General features: G+C 38.4%; 1 protein-coding gene across 2 annotated transcripts in view; it reads right to left on the reverse strand.

Annotated features, from left to right (window-relative positions):
• Window positions 1–16,121, reverse strand: part of TNS3 (tensin 3) — a 162,550-nt gene that overhangs the window by 62,974 nt on the left and 83,455 nt on the right. The window lies entirely within an intron of this gene.

Consider the following 16,121-nt stretch of genomic DNA (forward strand, 5'->3'; position numbering starts at 1 on the left):
TCATACTAATTTAAAGAATCCCCCGTTACAGTACTAGAAATTTGAGAGTATCTACTATGCATTCCATTCAGAGCAAGAATGGTAGAAACCTACCAGCAATACTTGCTTTTAATATATACATATATATATATATAAAATGTAATTATTACTTAGTCCATTTTTATTTGATGGTCTGACTATACTACAAAGAATAATTTTCTCATTTTGTTGGTGATGCAAGGAAAACACAAGCTTTTAATCAGAGCTGCAGTCCTTGGAATATACATAAAGCCTCTTCATAAAAGAAGGCACAAGTAAATGTTAAAAAGTTTGACATTTCTACATATATGGAGGATCTGGTACACATGTCATGTTTTTGTTTCAAAGAAGGACTAATGAACTTAAGTGGCAGCCTCCACAGAAGTAACTATATTTGCCTTACTCCCATCTTACTCATCACACTTAACACATCATACAGGTTAGACCACCATGAGGTTAAAATATGGCTACTGAATTTTTATCCAGTGGTGAAAACAAGTACAGTTCTATTTCTCAAGGAAAGTTTTAGAAATAAATATGTCTAGTGTCTGTAAAGTCGAGAAAGTAAAGTGAGTAGTTCCACTTAAAAATTACTTAACATTCATTTACTAGAATATTTATATTAAGTAGATATTTCTGAAAAACTTTTCGTACTCATAGTCTGAGAATGGTTTGAGATTAAGAAAATTAAACCATTACAATTTAGGAACAGGCAGATTTTTCTCAAAGGTTACCTCAACTACATCTGTTGTAGTTCCAGAATCAAAAGCCCCATGGAGAGTCCAATGCATTACAACATCAACTCTACCATACATTTTCAAAGTATGTGTAAAATGGCATCATGATCATGAACTGCCAAACTAGGAAACTTTTCTAGGCAATACCCATTTAGAAAAAGCATTATGCAGAAATTGTACTCACAATGATAATTAATTCATTTAAATTTATAATGACAAGAAAAGTGGTCTGGTTGGAAAAAGTTTTGGGGACAAGCCACTGACAAGGTTCCATCAGTTAAAATACTTACATACTAAAGGTTATACAATAGTTTTAATAGATTTCAGCTAAAGTAAAGGACAATCTTTTACTTTCGAGGGACTAGGAACTATTATTTGTCTGATGCTGATCTTAAAAACAGCACAAGCAAAACACCAAAATACTCCTTTTCAGAAAAAGTTATCAAACTGAGCAAAAAGGAAAACAACTCCCCTTGCTGTAAAATTTATCTGTGGATCAAGTTTGATGTGTAAATTCCTTGTTGAAAAGGGCTGCTATGCATGAGGTTGAATGTCTGTATACAATACTTAAAACCAGTATTTTTGAAAGATGTATCAAAAATACAGCCAACGGACAGTTGCTCAGGCTTTTTCATGCTGTGATTTCTCATAAGCTTCCACAACCTTCTAAAACTATGAAGCACACTTGGTGTTTCATGTGAAGTATTTTGATACAGTTACCACAATAAATTGCAGAATTTAAAACAAACAAACAAACAAACAAACAAACAAACAAAACAAACAAACAAAAAGAAACAGAACTAGGAGTAACTATTTGGTGGGGTTTTTTACTGTATGCTTGGTTTTAAATTAAAAAACTAGAAAACAATAAAAAACCCTGCTTTGTTTGGAATAGTTGTATATCCTGACAAAACACAGACTTGAAAACAGGTCTGAACTGGAATGCAGTGAAGTAAATACAGAACCAGTACATAGTAATGTCATAGTTCAAATTATAAAGTCTTCTTGTCTGACTGTTCTGTTATTCAAAACTAGGCTCTATGCCTTAAAAATGCTAGTCAGACTAAATGCTGTAGTGGGTTGACCTTGGCTCTCATGCCAGTTGCCCACCAAGCCACTTTATCAACTTCCCAGGCAACCAAAAAGAAAAATAAGGTGGAAAACGTTGAGATAAGGCAGTTTATTAAAGCAAGAAAAAACCGAAAGTTTGCGTGCATAAGCAAAGGGGGGGAAAGTGATCTCTACCTTCCAGCAGAAAGTAATGTTCAGCCACTTCCCAGAAAGCAGGACTTCCACACAGAGCAATTGCTCCAAAAGGCAGACATTGTAAAATAACAAATGCCCCCATTCCTCTTCCTTGCCATAGCTTTTATATCTGAGCTGACATCATATGGTAATGGAATTTCCCTTTGGTTAACTTGGGTCAGCTGTTTTTACATAGTTGGGTCCCCTTCCAGGGTATTGCCCACTCCCAGCCCACTTGATGGGAGGATGGTATGAGAGAATTGTTAAAGAGATGGTGTGCCAGTGCTGCTCAGCAGCAGACAAAACACTGGTATATTATCAACAGTTTTCCAGCTACCAATGCAAAGCCCCCTGTGAGGGCTCCGAGAGGACAATTAACTCCAGCTCAGCCAGACCAAATACAATACCTCACACAAGATCAAACATTCCAGCATGCAGATTTGATTCTCCTTGCAGAAATGGTAAGTACAAAAAAACTGTCAAATTCTCAAGTGCAGTCATGGAAGCAATGGAAAACTTTTGTGTATCTCCCTCTCTTAGCCTTTCCAGTACCATCATACATTACCATACGAGCACAGTGGCAGAAGTACAGACAAAAAGACAGACACACTGACAGCGGACTATTGACTCAAGGGTCTTGCACAAGTGCACTCTGTAAGATTCAGAGATAAACCTGTCCAGTACTTCTTCCACTAGTACAAAATTATCAAGTTTATTCTGCATCTTGCTAGGAATGCTAGGCAACCCCAAATATTTGGGGGTCTTCCAGCTGTAAATTGTACAGCTTCTACTCTGAAGAAGAGATCCAAGTACAGCTTACTTAAAATTTCACTTCGGAAAAAACAAACAAACAAACAAACAAAAAAAGCCCCAAACAAACAAAAAAAAGCAAAACCCACGAACAGAAAATTAAGTATTGCATTTATCTGTTAGTATCCTTAATTTAGACTTAGCCTTAAACTACTTTACGATTCTCAGATAGCTTTCAAGGAAGTTTAAAAGCTTTTAAAAATAAATAACTTTAATAAATAAATAATAGTAAATAATAACCACTTTAATAAATAAATAACTTTAAGAAATAAACTTACTTAAAAGCTATCTCTCCTCGGTAACCAAAATTTTATTGTATACCATAACTATCTGTGCTCAGGATTGTAATTGTCTCCTTAAGACTCAGTTCTGTGTCTGGAAACATCGCCAGAGGTTGCCAGGGTTTCTTTACAAAGCTGGAGCACCCAAGCCAGGTTCTCTTTTCCCTGGTGGCTTTTGCTTGAGGCAGAGGCCTTGAGGCAGAGGCTTCACTTCCTCAGAGGTTGTTTCAGGTAAATTTTTCTGGGCTCACAAAAATAACAACTCAAAAACCTGAATTTCACAATCAGAAACTGCTTTCAAGTAAATTTTGCAAACTCTGTCAGCAGCACAAAGCCTGAGCTAGTCCAGGGCTGGGTCACCCCACATTGATGCTGCAACACCATTTTAGGAAAAAGAACATCACAGCTGAAAGTCTGGTTCACTACCAAGTTTCAAAAATCCTGGTATAGATGGGTAATATGACGATTGGCACTCACAATTAAAGGATGAATATTGTGTGTATGTTAAGAGAAGTTTTGTTGATGTATGGTTATGTTATTGTAGTTTGTTGTTTGGACACCTTCTATTCTCCCCATAGTCCCCTTTCCTCATCACTGTATTACTGCCACTGGACAGCCTTGGTTGTCAGGGTTGTTAAGGGACATGTGGAGGGAGACCGTGCACATATGTCCCTTGCATGGGGCAGTTGGGAATGGGGAACACCTCACCCCCAAGGAAGTTGCAAGAAGGTTTCCACCAATGGACAGCAAAGAACAGTTGACTGGCAGAGTTCGGGAGGGGCCAGGGTTGCCTGATGCAACACTACAGGTATAAAAGGCAGAGCAGCCATTTTGTGGACTGCCCCTGGCAGTCAGCCACGCTCCCAGTGCTGTCCCTTTTTCCTTATTCCGTCCTTTGTTGTGTTGTTGAGGTTTAATAAACCTTTAAAATTTTAAAGTGAGCAGTTGTTTCTCACAATCCCTAAAGCATTTATTATTATTGGGAAGCCATTATTTCTTGGCTTCCCAAACAGAAGTCTCATTGATCATAGGTACAGTGGTGAGCCTGACAGACATGACTTTTGATATTTACACTAGAACTTAAGGAGCCATATTATGTGTCTACAAATGAAATGTGAAACGTAAGAGTTTGGGACCTGCTGATTTTTGGCTCTAAATTTAAGTATTAACACAATATTATTAGACCTTACAAGATAACAATACGATTGTGGGTCAAAATAATTTATTTGCAACTAGACAATTTTCTCGAATAGATAGCTGCCTTTTTAGGAACCAAAAAAATACCACTGTGCATTATAAACAGATAAGAAAAGATGAAACTCATAGCTAAACAAAAATCCAGCTGTTCCTGAGGAGTCTGAATATTTAAATTTGCAGGTTTTAATTGTGAAAATAAAATGCGTATTGCACATATCAAAATTATTTTCTAATTTGCCCAGCTAAAGGAAAACATTCTTAGATTAATTTGGAGTTTTTAAATTTAACTATCATCATAGAAGATAAAAAATAGTTTGGGTTGCAAGGGATGACTAAACATCATCTAATTCAAACCCCTCTGCCATGGGCAGGGAACCTTTCAGTAGACCAGGTTGTTCAAAGCCCCATCCAACCTGGCCTTGAGTACTTCCAGGGATGGAGCATCCACAACTTTTCTGTGCTGCCTGTTCCAGTGTCTCTCCACCCTCTATTTATTCTTTATATCTCATCTAATTCTCTCCTCTTTCATTTTAAAGACTGTCCTGTCAATACATGCTCTTGTAAATAATCTCCCTCCATTTTTCTTGTGGGCTCCCTTCAGGTACTGGAAGGCTGCAGTTAGGTCACCTCTTTTTCCTTTCTCATTTCCAGAACAAACCCAGTTCTCTCAGCCTTTCCTCACAGGAGATAAGGAAAACCATCCATCCTTCCAAGCAACTTGGTGGCCTCTGCTTGGTCTTGCTTCCTGTGGTGGGGACCCCATAGTGTATGCAGCACTGCATGTGCTTCTCACCAGAGTGGAGGGGGTGAATCGCCTCCCTCACACTGCTGCCAACACTGCTTTTGATACAGCCCAGGACACGTGGCTTTTCTGGGCTGCAGGAGCATGTTGCTGAGTTGTGTCCAGCCTCTCAACAACCAGCACTCCCAAGTCCTTCTCAGTAGGCTGTTCTTGATCTGTTCATCACCTTATTTGTATTGATACTGGAGGATGTCCCAGCCCAGATGCAGCACCTTGAACTTGGTCTTATTAAACTATAAACTATATATATAAAAACTTTAAATATATACAACCATAAATATATAAAAGCTATATACATATATGGTTTGTTTGTTCATAAAACTAGGACAAATTAACTATTCAAATACTACAAACTCACAAAATACAAGGGTTTCTAGTTGTTCTTCTATTATATAACATCTTTATTTCATATTCTACCTTTTTCTTAAATGTAATTTCAGAATACCTCTGCACTAAGACTTTTGGATTTTGCTTTAGCCTGGTCTTCATCCATGTGTTTGCCAAAAAAGGTGATAACCAACGTAATTAAAAAAGTAAAGCTATGCATATAGGCAGGGAACAGTTTTGACAAAAGAAAATGAGAAAACATAATAGCGGTGCAAAATTTCATTCTTTACGCCTTGCTAAGAAATTATTAACACTGCAGAGGCCTTATAAATTCAATATCTGATCTCCATGCATGACTCAATCCCTGCTACCATTTTTTCCAAGGAAGCAACACTTTAAAATACACAGTAGCTGTCAAAAAAACAAGATTGCAACAGAGGTGACCTAAGTAATGCTGGAATTTAATTAACTAAAGCAAAGGGGCCCACTTTCTTTCAAACTGACCACTCTTCCCAGGAGCTGTTCCAACTCTGTGAACTGCCCAGGCTGAAGACCAACAACATTCCCATGCTGAATCTGAATTACACACACACTGATTCTCCTAACTGAAAATCTTAGAGCAAAGGTTATGCGTGTATTTTCACTCCTCTACCTGATACACTAAGAGTACCTTACTTAAAAATTATGACCTGAAATACTAACACATACCAAATTTAGTAACATCCTTCTAAGCCTGTGTTTTCCTGGCACTTCTCTTCTTGAAATCCAAATATCCAAAGGCAGGCTTGTGAATTAAAAATATTTCAGTCTCTAAGCCTTTTGACTTGTCCCCACAGCTATCCACTGTCCATTCATCACTTGGGAAAACATAACAAATGAAAGCCAGCTAGGTAAACTCATACATTACAAATTCAGCAAGAGCTGCTTCTGATCCAGTCCACCTGAACAAAAAGAAGATGATTGCAAATAAACAGATTTTTTCAAACTGTACCCTTGTTCATGTAGCAGCAAGAAACATTATAGAAGATCTGGATTATCTTTTATCAACCTCATAAAGAAATATTTTTACCTTCAGGCAAACCTGGACGAGTCCTGAGCTGCATTGTTTTGAAGTTAAGTTATTTTATGTGTGCTTGTCTTTTCATTTCTCTCTCTCTTACAAAGACAGCCTTCATTCCTTACAAGCTCTCCCTGTATAACTCCTACAAAATCCATAGAGAAATACATGTGGTTTGTATTTCCAGCTCTTGAACCACAACAAAGTCACTTACCTCTTTACTAGGCATGACCAGGAATTTTCTGCAACAATCAATCACTGGCATATTTACATCAACTAATATTCTCTAAGCAAAACTCTGCACATAGGAGAATCCATGTTAGGGCAAATCCCCAAGCTTAAAAAGGCGAGAAATGTCTCTACTCCTGCTGTTTGAGCTGCAGCCACTGTTTCTTCTCCTACAGATAGGCAGTCTTGCTAAAGAATCGTGAGACTTCTATCAGCCAGAAAAAGCAAATGAAAATGTAAACACAAGGGAGAAGCAAGAGGACACAATCATGTTCAATGAAATCTGAACTACTGCAGCAAAGGAGGAGTGGAAAAAACTTGGCTACAAAGGTAATTCTGTCTACAAGCTATTCTCTTACAGTGATGGGTATAGCAGTTCTTATAGTGGTTCTTTTCACATTCTGTTTCAATATCCAAACAAAGCTGAGTGGATTTCAGTTTCTAGATCACTGACATCATTCTTCCCAAAATAAACAGCTGCTAGGAAAAGTTCTTCTCCTGCACTGACCAATCAGGCTAGACACTCATCCACATCTTCAAAAATTTGCGTATTGCCGGAATTCTCAGGCAAAAAAGGCTTTCTGGCAGTCCTGTAGCAGTAACACTTATTTTTATCTAACAGCTGCTGCTGTCAAGCTCCCAGATCCCAGAAGGCTTTACTTTCTGCATCTCTGGAATGAATCACTTCAAACGAGGGGAAGTGAAGCTGTTAGTTCCTCCTTTACTAACAACTATATCTCACTACAGAGCAGTCCACAAACTTCTACTTTAAATGTAATTCCAAACATACAAATGCATCGCCACCAGACAGCTGTGTCCTGGACAATGTTCATTGTCTATTTCAGGGACTGTCAGCACTTTAATGACTTGTCAGTTGAACAAGAGATAAAAGTGGTTCTTGTATCCCCAAAATACACCTACCTGTTCATTGTTTATGTAGGAGTTAAAAATTAAGTTCAAACCTAATTCAGAAAGTACACTTGGTTCAAGTGTTGCTGTTCTTGCAAATCAGTAAATGGTTGCACATGAAACAAGCCAGAACTCTGATAAAAGACACAAAGCACACAACACATGCTGTGCTGGCAGTACTTTTCCAAAACCAGAGAACTGGGATGATCCTTTGCAATGATGCAGAATTGCTGTTAAATTTTAAACCTCCCACATTTGCCTCAAAGATATGAAAAGAAACAGAGAAGTATATTAAAAACTCCTAATGCAAACTGATGAGTCTCACTTAAGATGCAAATTCAGTTTTAATCTCACTGCATTTTGGTTTTCTGTGAGGAAAAAATCCCAACTGTTTTCCTTGCTTCAATTACAGGCCTCTTTTGTGTGGTAATCACATATCCTCTGAACAGAGAGAGACACAATCTCCCAGGATTTTCCTGAGAAGCTGTAAGAAAGCTCAGAGAAAAGAATGAGAAACAATTCTTATCTTCACTCACTGCACCTGTTGTTGTGCACATGTGAATGTGTTACAGAGATTTGTTTACCAAAGGGTGCTTTCTTAATTGGACACTGGTCATGGTGTTTGGATTGACTGACCAATTGCATCTGTCTGTATCAGACTGTCTGCAAGGGCAATGGGTGGAATGGTATGGTATGGTTTAATAACACAATTGGTCAGCCTTCTGCAATGATGGAGTCAATGCTAATTATTCCCCGTTCAGGGGCTCGCTGCTACAATACTTTTGTTCCTTCATAAGCTTGAACTGCATGTACATGCCAGTGATTTTGGACCATTAACACTAAGCATGCTGGAATGCAGGCTGAGGCTCAACACTGACACCTGCACCTAGCTAGATTACCAGAATAAATACAGACAACATAATAGCATCACTCTATAAATTAACTTACTCTATGGATAAGTTTACCTGAAACAGATTTATTCAGACAGGTCACCATGCTGCTCAAATTTTATTGTTCAAGATATAGAACAATATGGTGCTCTTACTGCTGCTCCTGCTGCTGCTCCATCACAAGCAAACTTTGGTACAACCACTACTTAAACCTATCCATGGATGTGTTTAGAAAGATGTTCTCTAACTGATTTTGTTTCCTCTTTTATCAGTACCAGGCCTCCTGGGATGCATCACCTTTTGCAGTAATAGTGCTGTGTGCACATTCCCACATCTGAGGTCAACTGGATTACTGGGTTCACCAGTCTGATCCACTTCAGATATAGATTTAAGTTTTGTAAGCAGGGCTACAAGATACACCTCTTCAAAATTTTTATGCGAACTATTGCAAGTATAGATGATACCTGGACTGGTGCAGAGTGGCAAAGAAGGGTCATGCAAATGAACCAATCACAATGAACTGATAAAAAATTTGGGGAGAAATGTATGGATTGTGAATCCGTGTCATCTTAGAACCTGGCATTGTCCAGTTGTAGTGCTTTCTGCAATTTGGAGACCCAGAACTGCATTTACTGCAACTCTCAAACTGTGACATAAAAAGTACGTAAATAGGTCCTGATTACATAAATTGGTTCAAGACTGCAAGATCAATTTCTGATTCATAAACATTAATCTGGCAATCCTTTATTATGTTTTTAAAGAGCTTTTAGAAAAGTATTATTTGAATATAACAGAATTTAACTAGAAAGGAAGGAAGAAGGTATGAAGTCATCTGTCACTTTTTTCCTTAACCTAACCCAAGCAAATCTGATATTCATACATGCATTTCATTTTAAATAAAATGAGTTTTCCAACTCATTTTAAATAAAAGAAGTTTTCCAACTTCTTTCTCATGATGAAACTTCTGGTCTTGCTGGGTGTTTGCTTAATTACCCAAATCATCACAGGCCTCCTGCTAGCTATGCACTACACAGCAGACACCAATCTGGCCTTCTCCTCTGTCGCTCACGTATGCCGGGATGTACAATTCGGCTGACTCATCTGTAACCTCCATGCAAATGGAGCTTCTTTCTTCTTCATCTGCATCTACCTACACATCGGCCAAGGACTTTACTATGGCTCATATCTAAACAAAGAAACCTGAAACATTGGAGTCATCCTCCTCCTAACCCTCATAGCAATCGCCTGTGATGATTTGGGTAATTAAGCAAACGCCCAGTAGAGACCCGAAATTTCATCATGAAAGAGCAGTACTTAGGTCATCAGGAAATTATTTGACTTGCTAAGTTTCTCAAGTCCCTGAGTATAACAGAAAAATAAAGGAGGCTGAAGAAACAAGGCATGTTATCACAAAACCAAAATGTGAACAAACACTGAAAAGAAAACAACTGATGGGATTGTTATTAGCAAAATGCTAACAAACAGAACACACAAGATCACATGAAGTCCTTAAACCTTGAATCTTTTGAGAAGCAGAAAAGAGGACATCCAAGACCCAACAGAACATTTATCTGTGCAAAGGTTAAGATGAATTTTGCCAGTCAAAAGTATCACATTTGTACTTTAATGTTTTTACAATTACACTGAAGCAAGAAAAAACTGCTTCACGAAGTACAAGTTTCTAGACCAGAAGCTAGCTGCTGTTCAGCCAGTATGGAACATGGGCAGAGTCAGCCAGCACAGGCTCATCCTTAGAATACTACTGTAATTTATCATCCCACTTTTGCCCACCAGGGATCAACAGAAAATAATACTTGTTCCACGATCCGAAGTACAAAGAATAGACTGATATATTTACAACTGTCGCCCAATATACAGAAGCTATTGTGTCATTTTCATTCTACTTCTGCAAAATTTTTTCAGCTATTTTAAGCAAAGACTCAGCTTGAAGTACCTTGTGCTTAGATAGAACAATGTAACATCACAGTACAGAAACACTGTCACAAGAACAAAACAGTAAGTAAAGTTTAAGGTTATTTCAAAGTCACTAAACTACATGAAACTATCTCCCTTTGTTCCTATCAAAAACAAAGCCCATCTTCAGGAACACTTCAATAATTTGCAAGTGCATACTCCAAATACTCATGTTCAGAATCCATCCTTTTTCTTTCAAACAGCTGAAACAGCACACACACCATGAGTCATGGCATTTTTCTTACTACACTGCTAGGCTTTCAGCAAAAATTAGTTATGGTCATCAAATATAAAGGAGCAGAAAAACACTGATGGCTCTACATGGTTGCAGAAAACTGTACAGAACCACACTGAAAGGCTTAAAGTAGCTGTCCAAAAGGTCAACTTTATGGATTTATTCCTTTCTTTATGTATGGAACATGTAGTTCCACAGTATTTCCATTTGTAATAAAATTGCTCCACCACTCCATGGCACCATAAATTAATCTTCAGGTGTTTCTAAACAAGTACATATATCAAAAAAGGAAGTTCAGGTACACATATGTTTAGCAGAGCTCTTTAATTTTCTAACTCACTAATTGAACTTAAAGGATTTTGCACTGGGACTTGCCATTTATTTTCAAGGATTAGAGCAAAAGTACAAGCAATATGGGGTAACCTTATATTGTGGATCTGACAGCCTGGTCAGAGAGAGAAAACTAGATAAGTTTTCCCAGAATCGGCCTGGGAAGCTTTAGGGAGCTGGTGATAAACAATGACTGCCAAATATTAAAAACAACCTGCAGATGGTGTCTTTCTAATAATCTGTTTTGCTGTTTTTCTTATAAGATTGTTTACAAATGTGTGGCTTGTTAATTAGACAGTCATGTGAAATGTATTGATTAAATGACCAATCAGGTCCATCTGTAGCAAACTAAGCTATAAAAGAAGAGAGGATGAAATAAATGAAGCTTTTTTGCCTTCTGATCCGATTACATGTCATCTCTGACTCAACGGTAACATTATATGATAATAATTATAGTATTTATTTCTTATAAAAAAAATCTGAAGATGGTCTACAGACATTCAACATAAGCATATACTAACATAACTAATTATATATTTGGTGGAAAACTTATACTGTACGTAAATGACTTAAGAACAAAAGTTCTTCATACAAAAAATAGTTTATGTGTATTTACTGAAAGGAGCACAGGGAATATCCTGACACAGAAAACTTTAGATGAACTTTAGAAGTTTAGCAAGTTCCTTAAAAGGATAACAGTTTAGGCAACATGCTTCAAGGTTTAAATAAGATAGCAAAAAACAGTATCTAGCCATACCACTTGAGAGAGAGTTCACTGCTCTGGGCCATCTCAGAAGCTGTACAGACCCTTCTACTTGGAACTCCAAGAACAGAGAAAACATAAACAATGAAAAAGAGATGTAGTAATGCAACTTTTACTTCCACAGTTGGAGAGAGCATGTCAACAGTAAGAAATAGGATTGGGTTCTGACAAAAAAATTTTCCTCTGATTACTGAAAGCTACCTCCATCTATTCAGTCTGGAAGGAGTTTAAACTAGTGCTCTTCTTCAGCATTTGGATTCTGCGCATGTTTGAATGCAGAATCTAGAGTAGGTATGATAAATATGAAGGTAGACCTGCAGTCTACCCCATCTCTCACTTTCCTCTTGCTTAGCAGTCTGATCCAAAGCATTCTGATGTCCAGGAAAATCTCTGAAAAGAACTTAAGCCTTAAACAAAAGGAATCACAGATAAATATTTAACACTTAAGTGAAACTGCTGGAACAGGGATAGAGGTGTCCAGGGATCAATTTGGATAACATCTGATCACTTTCTGGGATCAATACATGATAACAAATTGTACTATCTCTAGTAATGCTTCCCTTACTATTAAAAAACAAGCAAAGCACTAGAGCAAACTACACTAAAGGCTATTAATATTATGTGTACAGCTTAAATTCTTCTGTCACTTAAAAAAATATAATCTCCTGGTTTGGAGGAATTTATTTAACCACAATTTACTATCAGAAGTATCTGTGGTCTATAGTGCTAAGAAAACTTACAGAGTATTAAGCTTTACTCTGTACAGACTATTGAATATAACAGGCACCTCTTCAAAATCCAGACATTAAAATCTAAAACTATGGGACTCAGGAGGGTGAGTCTTTTATCATGGTCTTTTCCAAAGTCAAGGAAGAAATACACCAGCACATATTTGAGGTGGTTGTTCATGTACTAACACCATCTTGGAAACACATGCAAGGAAATAAAAAACTTTTCTACATATCACTATTCGTAGAAGATGGTTTCCTGCAGAAACCTTTCCAGGAAAAGTCCTCAGTTCTTCTGTAAGTATTCAATGGTGGAAACTTTACAATATTGTTTAATTAACCAGCGTCCCAGACACTGTCACAGACAGTTACAGGATAGTCCAAATAAATATCAGCACGATAAATTTGCTGAAAATGCCTTCCTTAAAAAAAAACACCTGTCATAGAATCAAGCCTCCCTGACCAAAGCACCTTCATAACAAAAGAACACATTTTGAAAAAGCTTTATAATCAACAGAACATGCTTGCCAATGGGGAGAAAAGTGTGAACATCACAAAATCATTATCCTGTAAAAGAAGCGTTGCAGTGGCCAGCTGAAACCACCAAGCAGGACCAAGAGAGTCACTGGAAAGAAGTCTAGCCAAAAAAGGAAAGGTACATAATGTTAAAAGACCAGCAAAAGGGCAGAAATTTCTCTCAATCAGAACAATATGATTACTTCAGGATTCACCAGAAAAAGGATTGCTATTGCTTCGTGGTGGCCTAAAATACCTGTCTCTTGTTCTGTAAGTCTTCCCAGAGATTTGTCATTTGACATTCATAACTTAAATTAATATTAATTAATTTAAATAAAATTAATGACATAAATTAATTATTAATTTGGTATCTTAATTCAAGTTCATTCATGAACATGCAATGGTTCTATAACTTCTTACATCATGTACAAATGGTATCATGACTGGTAATGCCATCTATTCACATTTCCTTTGTTTACTAGAGGAAACACTCACATATATAGGACGCATAAGGTAGTTGAGTGTATGCATAGTTTGGTGAGGACACAGAGTGGGGATTTAATTGCTCCTCCTGGTCTTAGGAAAGAATGAAATCATGATTTGTACTAAGGCATTTTGGATTGTTTCTTCCTTACACTTTTAATCTCTGAGGCTACCATGCTAATTTTACTCTCAAGCAAGTACAGTGTTAAAATAAATCCAATACTTATAATGTCAAGAAGGTTATTTTTCCTTGTCTAATGAAGCTAAAGAGGTTGGATGCCTTATTGCCTTCAGAAGAAGGAGGAAGAGTTGTTCAGGAAGCAGGTGCAGGGAAGGAAAACACCTGTGGATGAGGCTTGCCTCTGATGCCTTTTTTGAGCTTACCTAGAAACAGAGGCCAAACAAAGTTCAAAGAATAAACTTATAATAATATTTAATGAAGAGCCTTCAGGTACATTAAGGCCAGATGAAGCCTCCCCAAAGGGCTACACCCAAAATGAACTATGGTCACGAGTTTTTCAGACAGCTATAAGTTTGGTCTATTTACATATCAGAGGTTAATCCTCCAAGCTTCAGGCAATGAAGTCATATTCCCCCAGTTTGCTCCCCCCAATTCACTTTTCTTTATACTTTTTCGAGGCCTGAGGCTGTAGGGTGTCCTTGAGTTTCAGGCCTAGAGGAATTGTTTTGTCTGACCAAAATGTGTAGACAGTAGCTAACACTTTATATGGAGTTTAGAGTTATGCACTAATGCAGTACAGGATTTGAAAAATAAGAAGGCTAAAATCTTAAGGCATCACCTCTTGCAACTTTTTATTCAACCTGGTCCATTAAACAGGTTGTAAGATTGGGTGAAGAGGCTTTTCCTGTCGTATCTGTACATGAGAAGAGATATTGATTTGGACATTAGTGTGTAAATTAACAACATTAACAACCATAGATTGAACCTGACATGACTAAGAAAAAGGCACATGCTAAAAGATAAAGACAAACCTACTAAAAAACCCATATACGCTGGGCAAATACAGACTTGGTTGAAAAAGCAGCGTTACATGGCCCCTAAAGCTAGGTAATGCTAGTCTGTTGTGGTTTAACAGATTGTTTGGTTTTTAGTTGGGGTGGGAGTCCACGGGAGTCCAGGGTTGGTCCTCTGTGGGGACCAGGCGGAATCAATCAGCAGGCTAGTTTTGAAGACACCTGGTTAAACAACTTAAAATAGCTGGTTAAACCACTTAAAATAGCTGAACACTCCTCTGTGGAAAAACACATTCAGAAACAAACAAAGCCTGGGAAAAGCTCTCTTGCTTCCAGCCTTTGAACAGATAACTGTCCAGGCTGGCCCCTCCCTGGACAGTCTGCCAGGCCCCATCCTGGGGGGTGGCTGGGGCCTCATCCCAGCAGGACCACGCCCCTTCCCAGCAGAGCCCGTCAGTCCGTGGCACCAGGGGCCATCCCAACACCACGAGCAACCAGATAGCTGGGATCAGCACTCGGTGTGGCCCTGTGGCCGGCGCAGGGGGCGGCCTCGAGGCCAGGAGCGGCCATGTGGCTGGGACTGCACGACTGAAATCAGCACGACTGGGGCAATGTCATGCGGCTGCAGCTGTCTCAACATGGCTCGCAATTAACTTTGTTTGCTTAGCCGCTTTTAGCCTAGCTATGGTGTGGACAGAAGGACAAAAGCAGTGGCAGCAGTTTTTCTTTTTCCAATGCCCCACTTGAAGGAAAGTCACAAGGTGGCACCATCAGCCAGCATGGCTTGCGTAGTGCCAACAGGGACCATGTGATCAGCAGCGAGAGACACGCGCTTCCTTGATTGCGGAGCCGGGACAAGATTAACCTTTCAACACTGCAGAACTCTATAAAAACTGTTTCAATTTATAAAGCTTGAGAAAAAACAAACCTACAAATACCATTTTTCTCCCAAATCAGGAAAAGGAAAGGGTTAAGACATGTAAAGAAAACAACATGGGACACTGAGTTCAGTGAAGACGGAGTCAAATTCTAGCTGGGAGGAGACTGAGGAAATGCCTTGTCTTGGACTGAAATTCTCTGGTAAGGCTATGGTGAATATATAATTGATATATCAGACTTTATTTTTTCCCTGTAATTCGCAGAATGCATTGGGGGGCTGTAGCGTTCCAACTACAGCCGTGAGCAGAAGCACCAGTGTTGAAATAAGCAGATGTTGCAATAGCTGTAATCCAAAGAGAAGCTTGAACAGAGAGAGATCAGAAACTTTGCCCCAGGGGTGGAAGAAGAAAACCTCTGTTCCCAGATATAAAGGAAGAGAACTTGTGTTTCCATACTTAGACAGCTCATCCTTAAAATAGTACCCCAATAAGCTGAAATGACCCATGGTGGTAGTTATGAGCTAAAACTTCCAAAATGTGGGACGGACTTCACGATTGCAGAATTCTGGGCGCCTGCTGATTTGCTGTGACTTTAATGCCACAAGAGAACTGTTTCATGTGGACAAGTCTCCATAGCATGGTAAGACAGACTCCTCTTCTGAAGAGAACTGAAAAAAGACTGTTTTAGAGGTGGTAAACTGACTGCAAGTCTCAGGTTTTATCTCTTTACATTGTCAG

This window comes from Melospiza georgiana, chromosome 1 (genome assembly GCF_028018845.1).
Source record: "Melospiza georgiana isolate bMelGeo1 chromosome 1, bMelGeo1.pri, whole genome shotgun sequence".
Taxonomy (NCBI): Eukaryota; Metazoa; Chordata; class Aves; order Passeriformes; family Passerellidae; genus Melospiza; species Melospiza georgiana.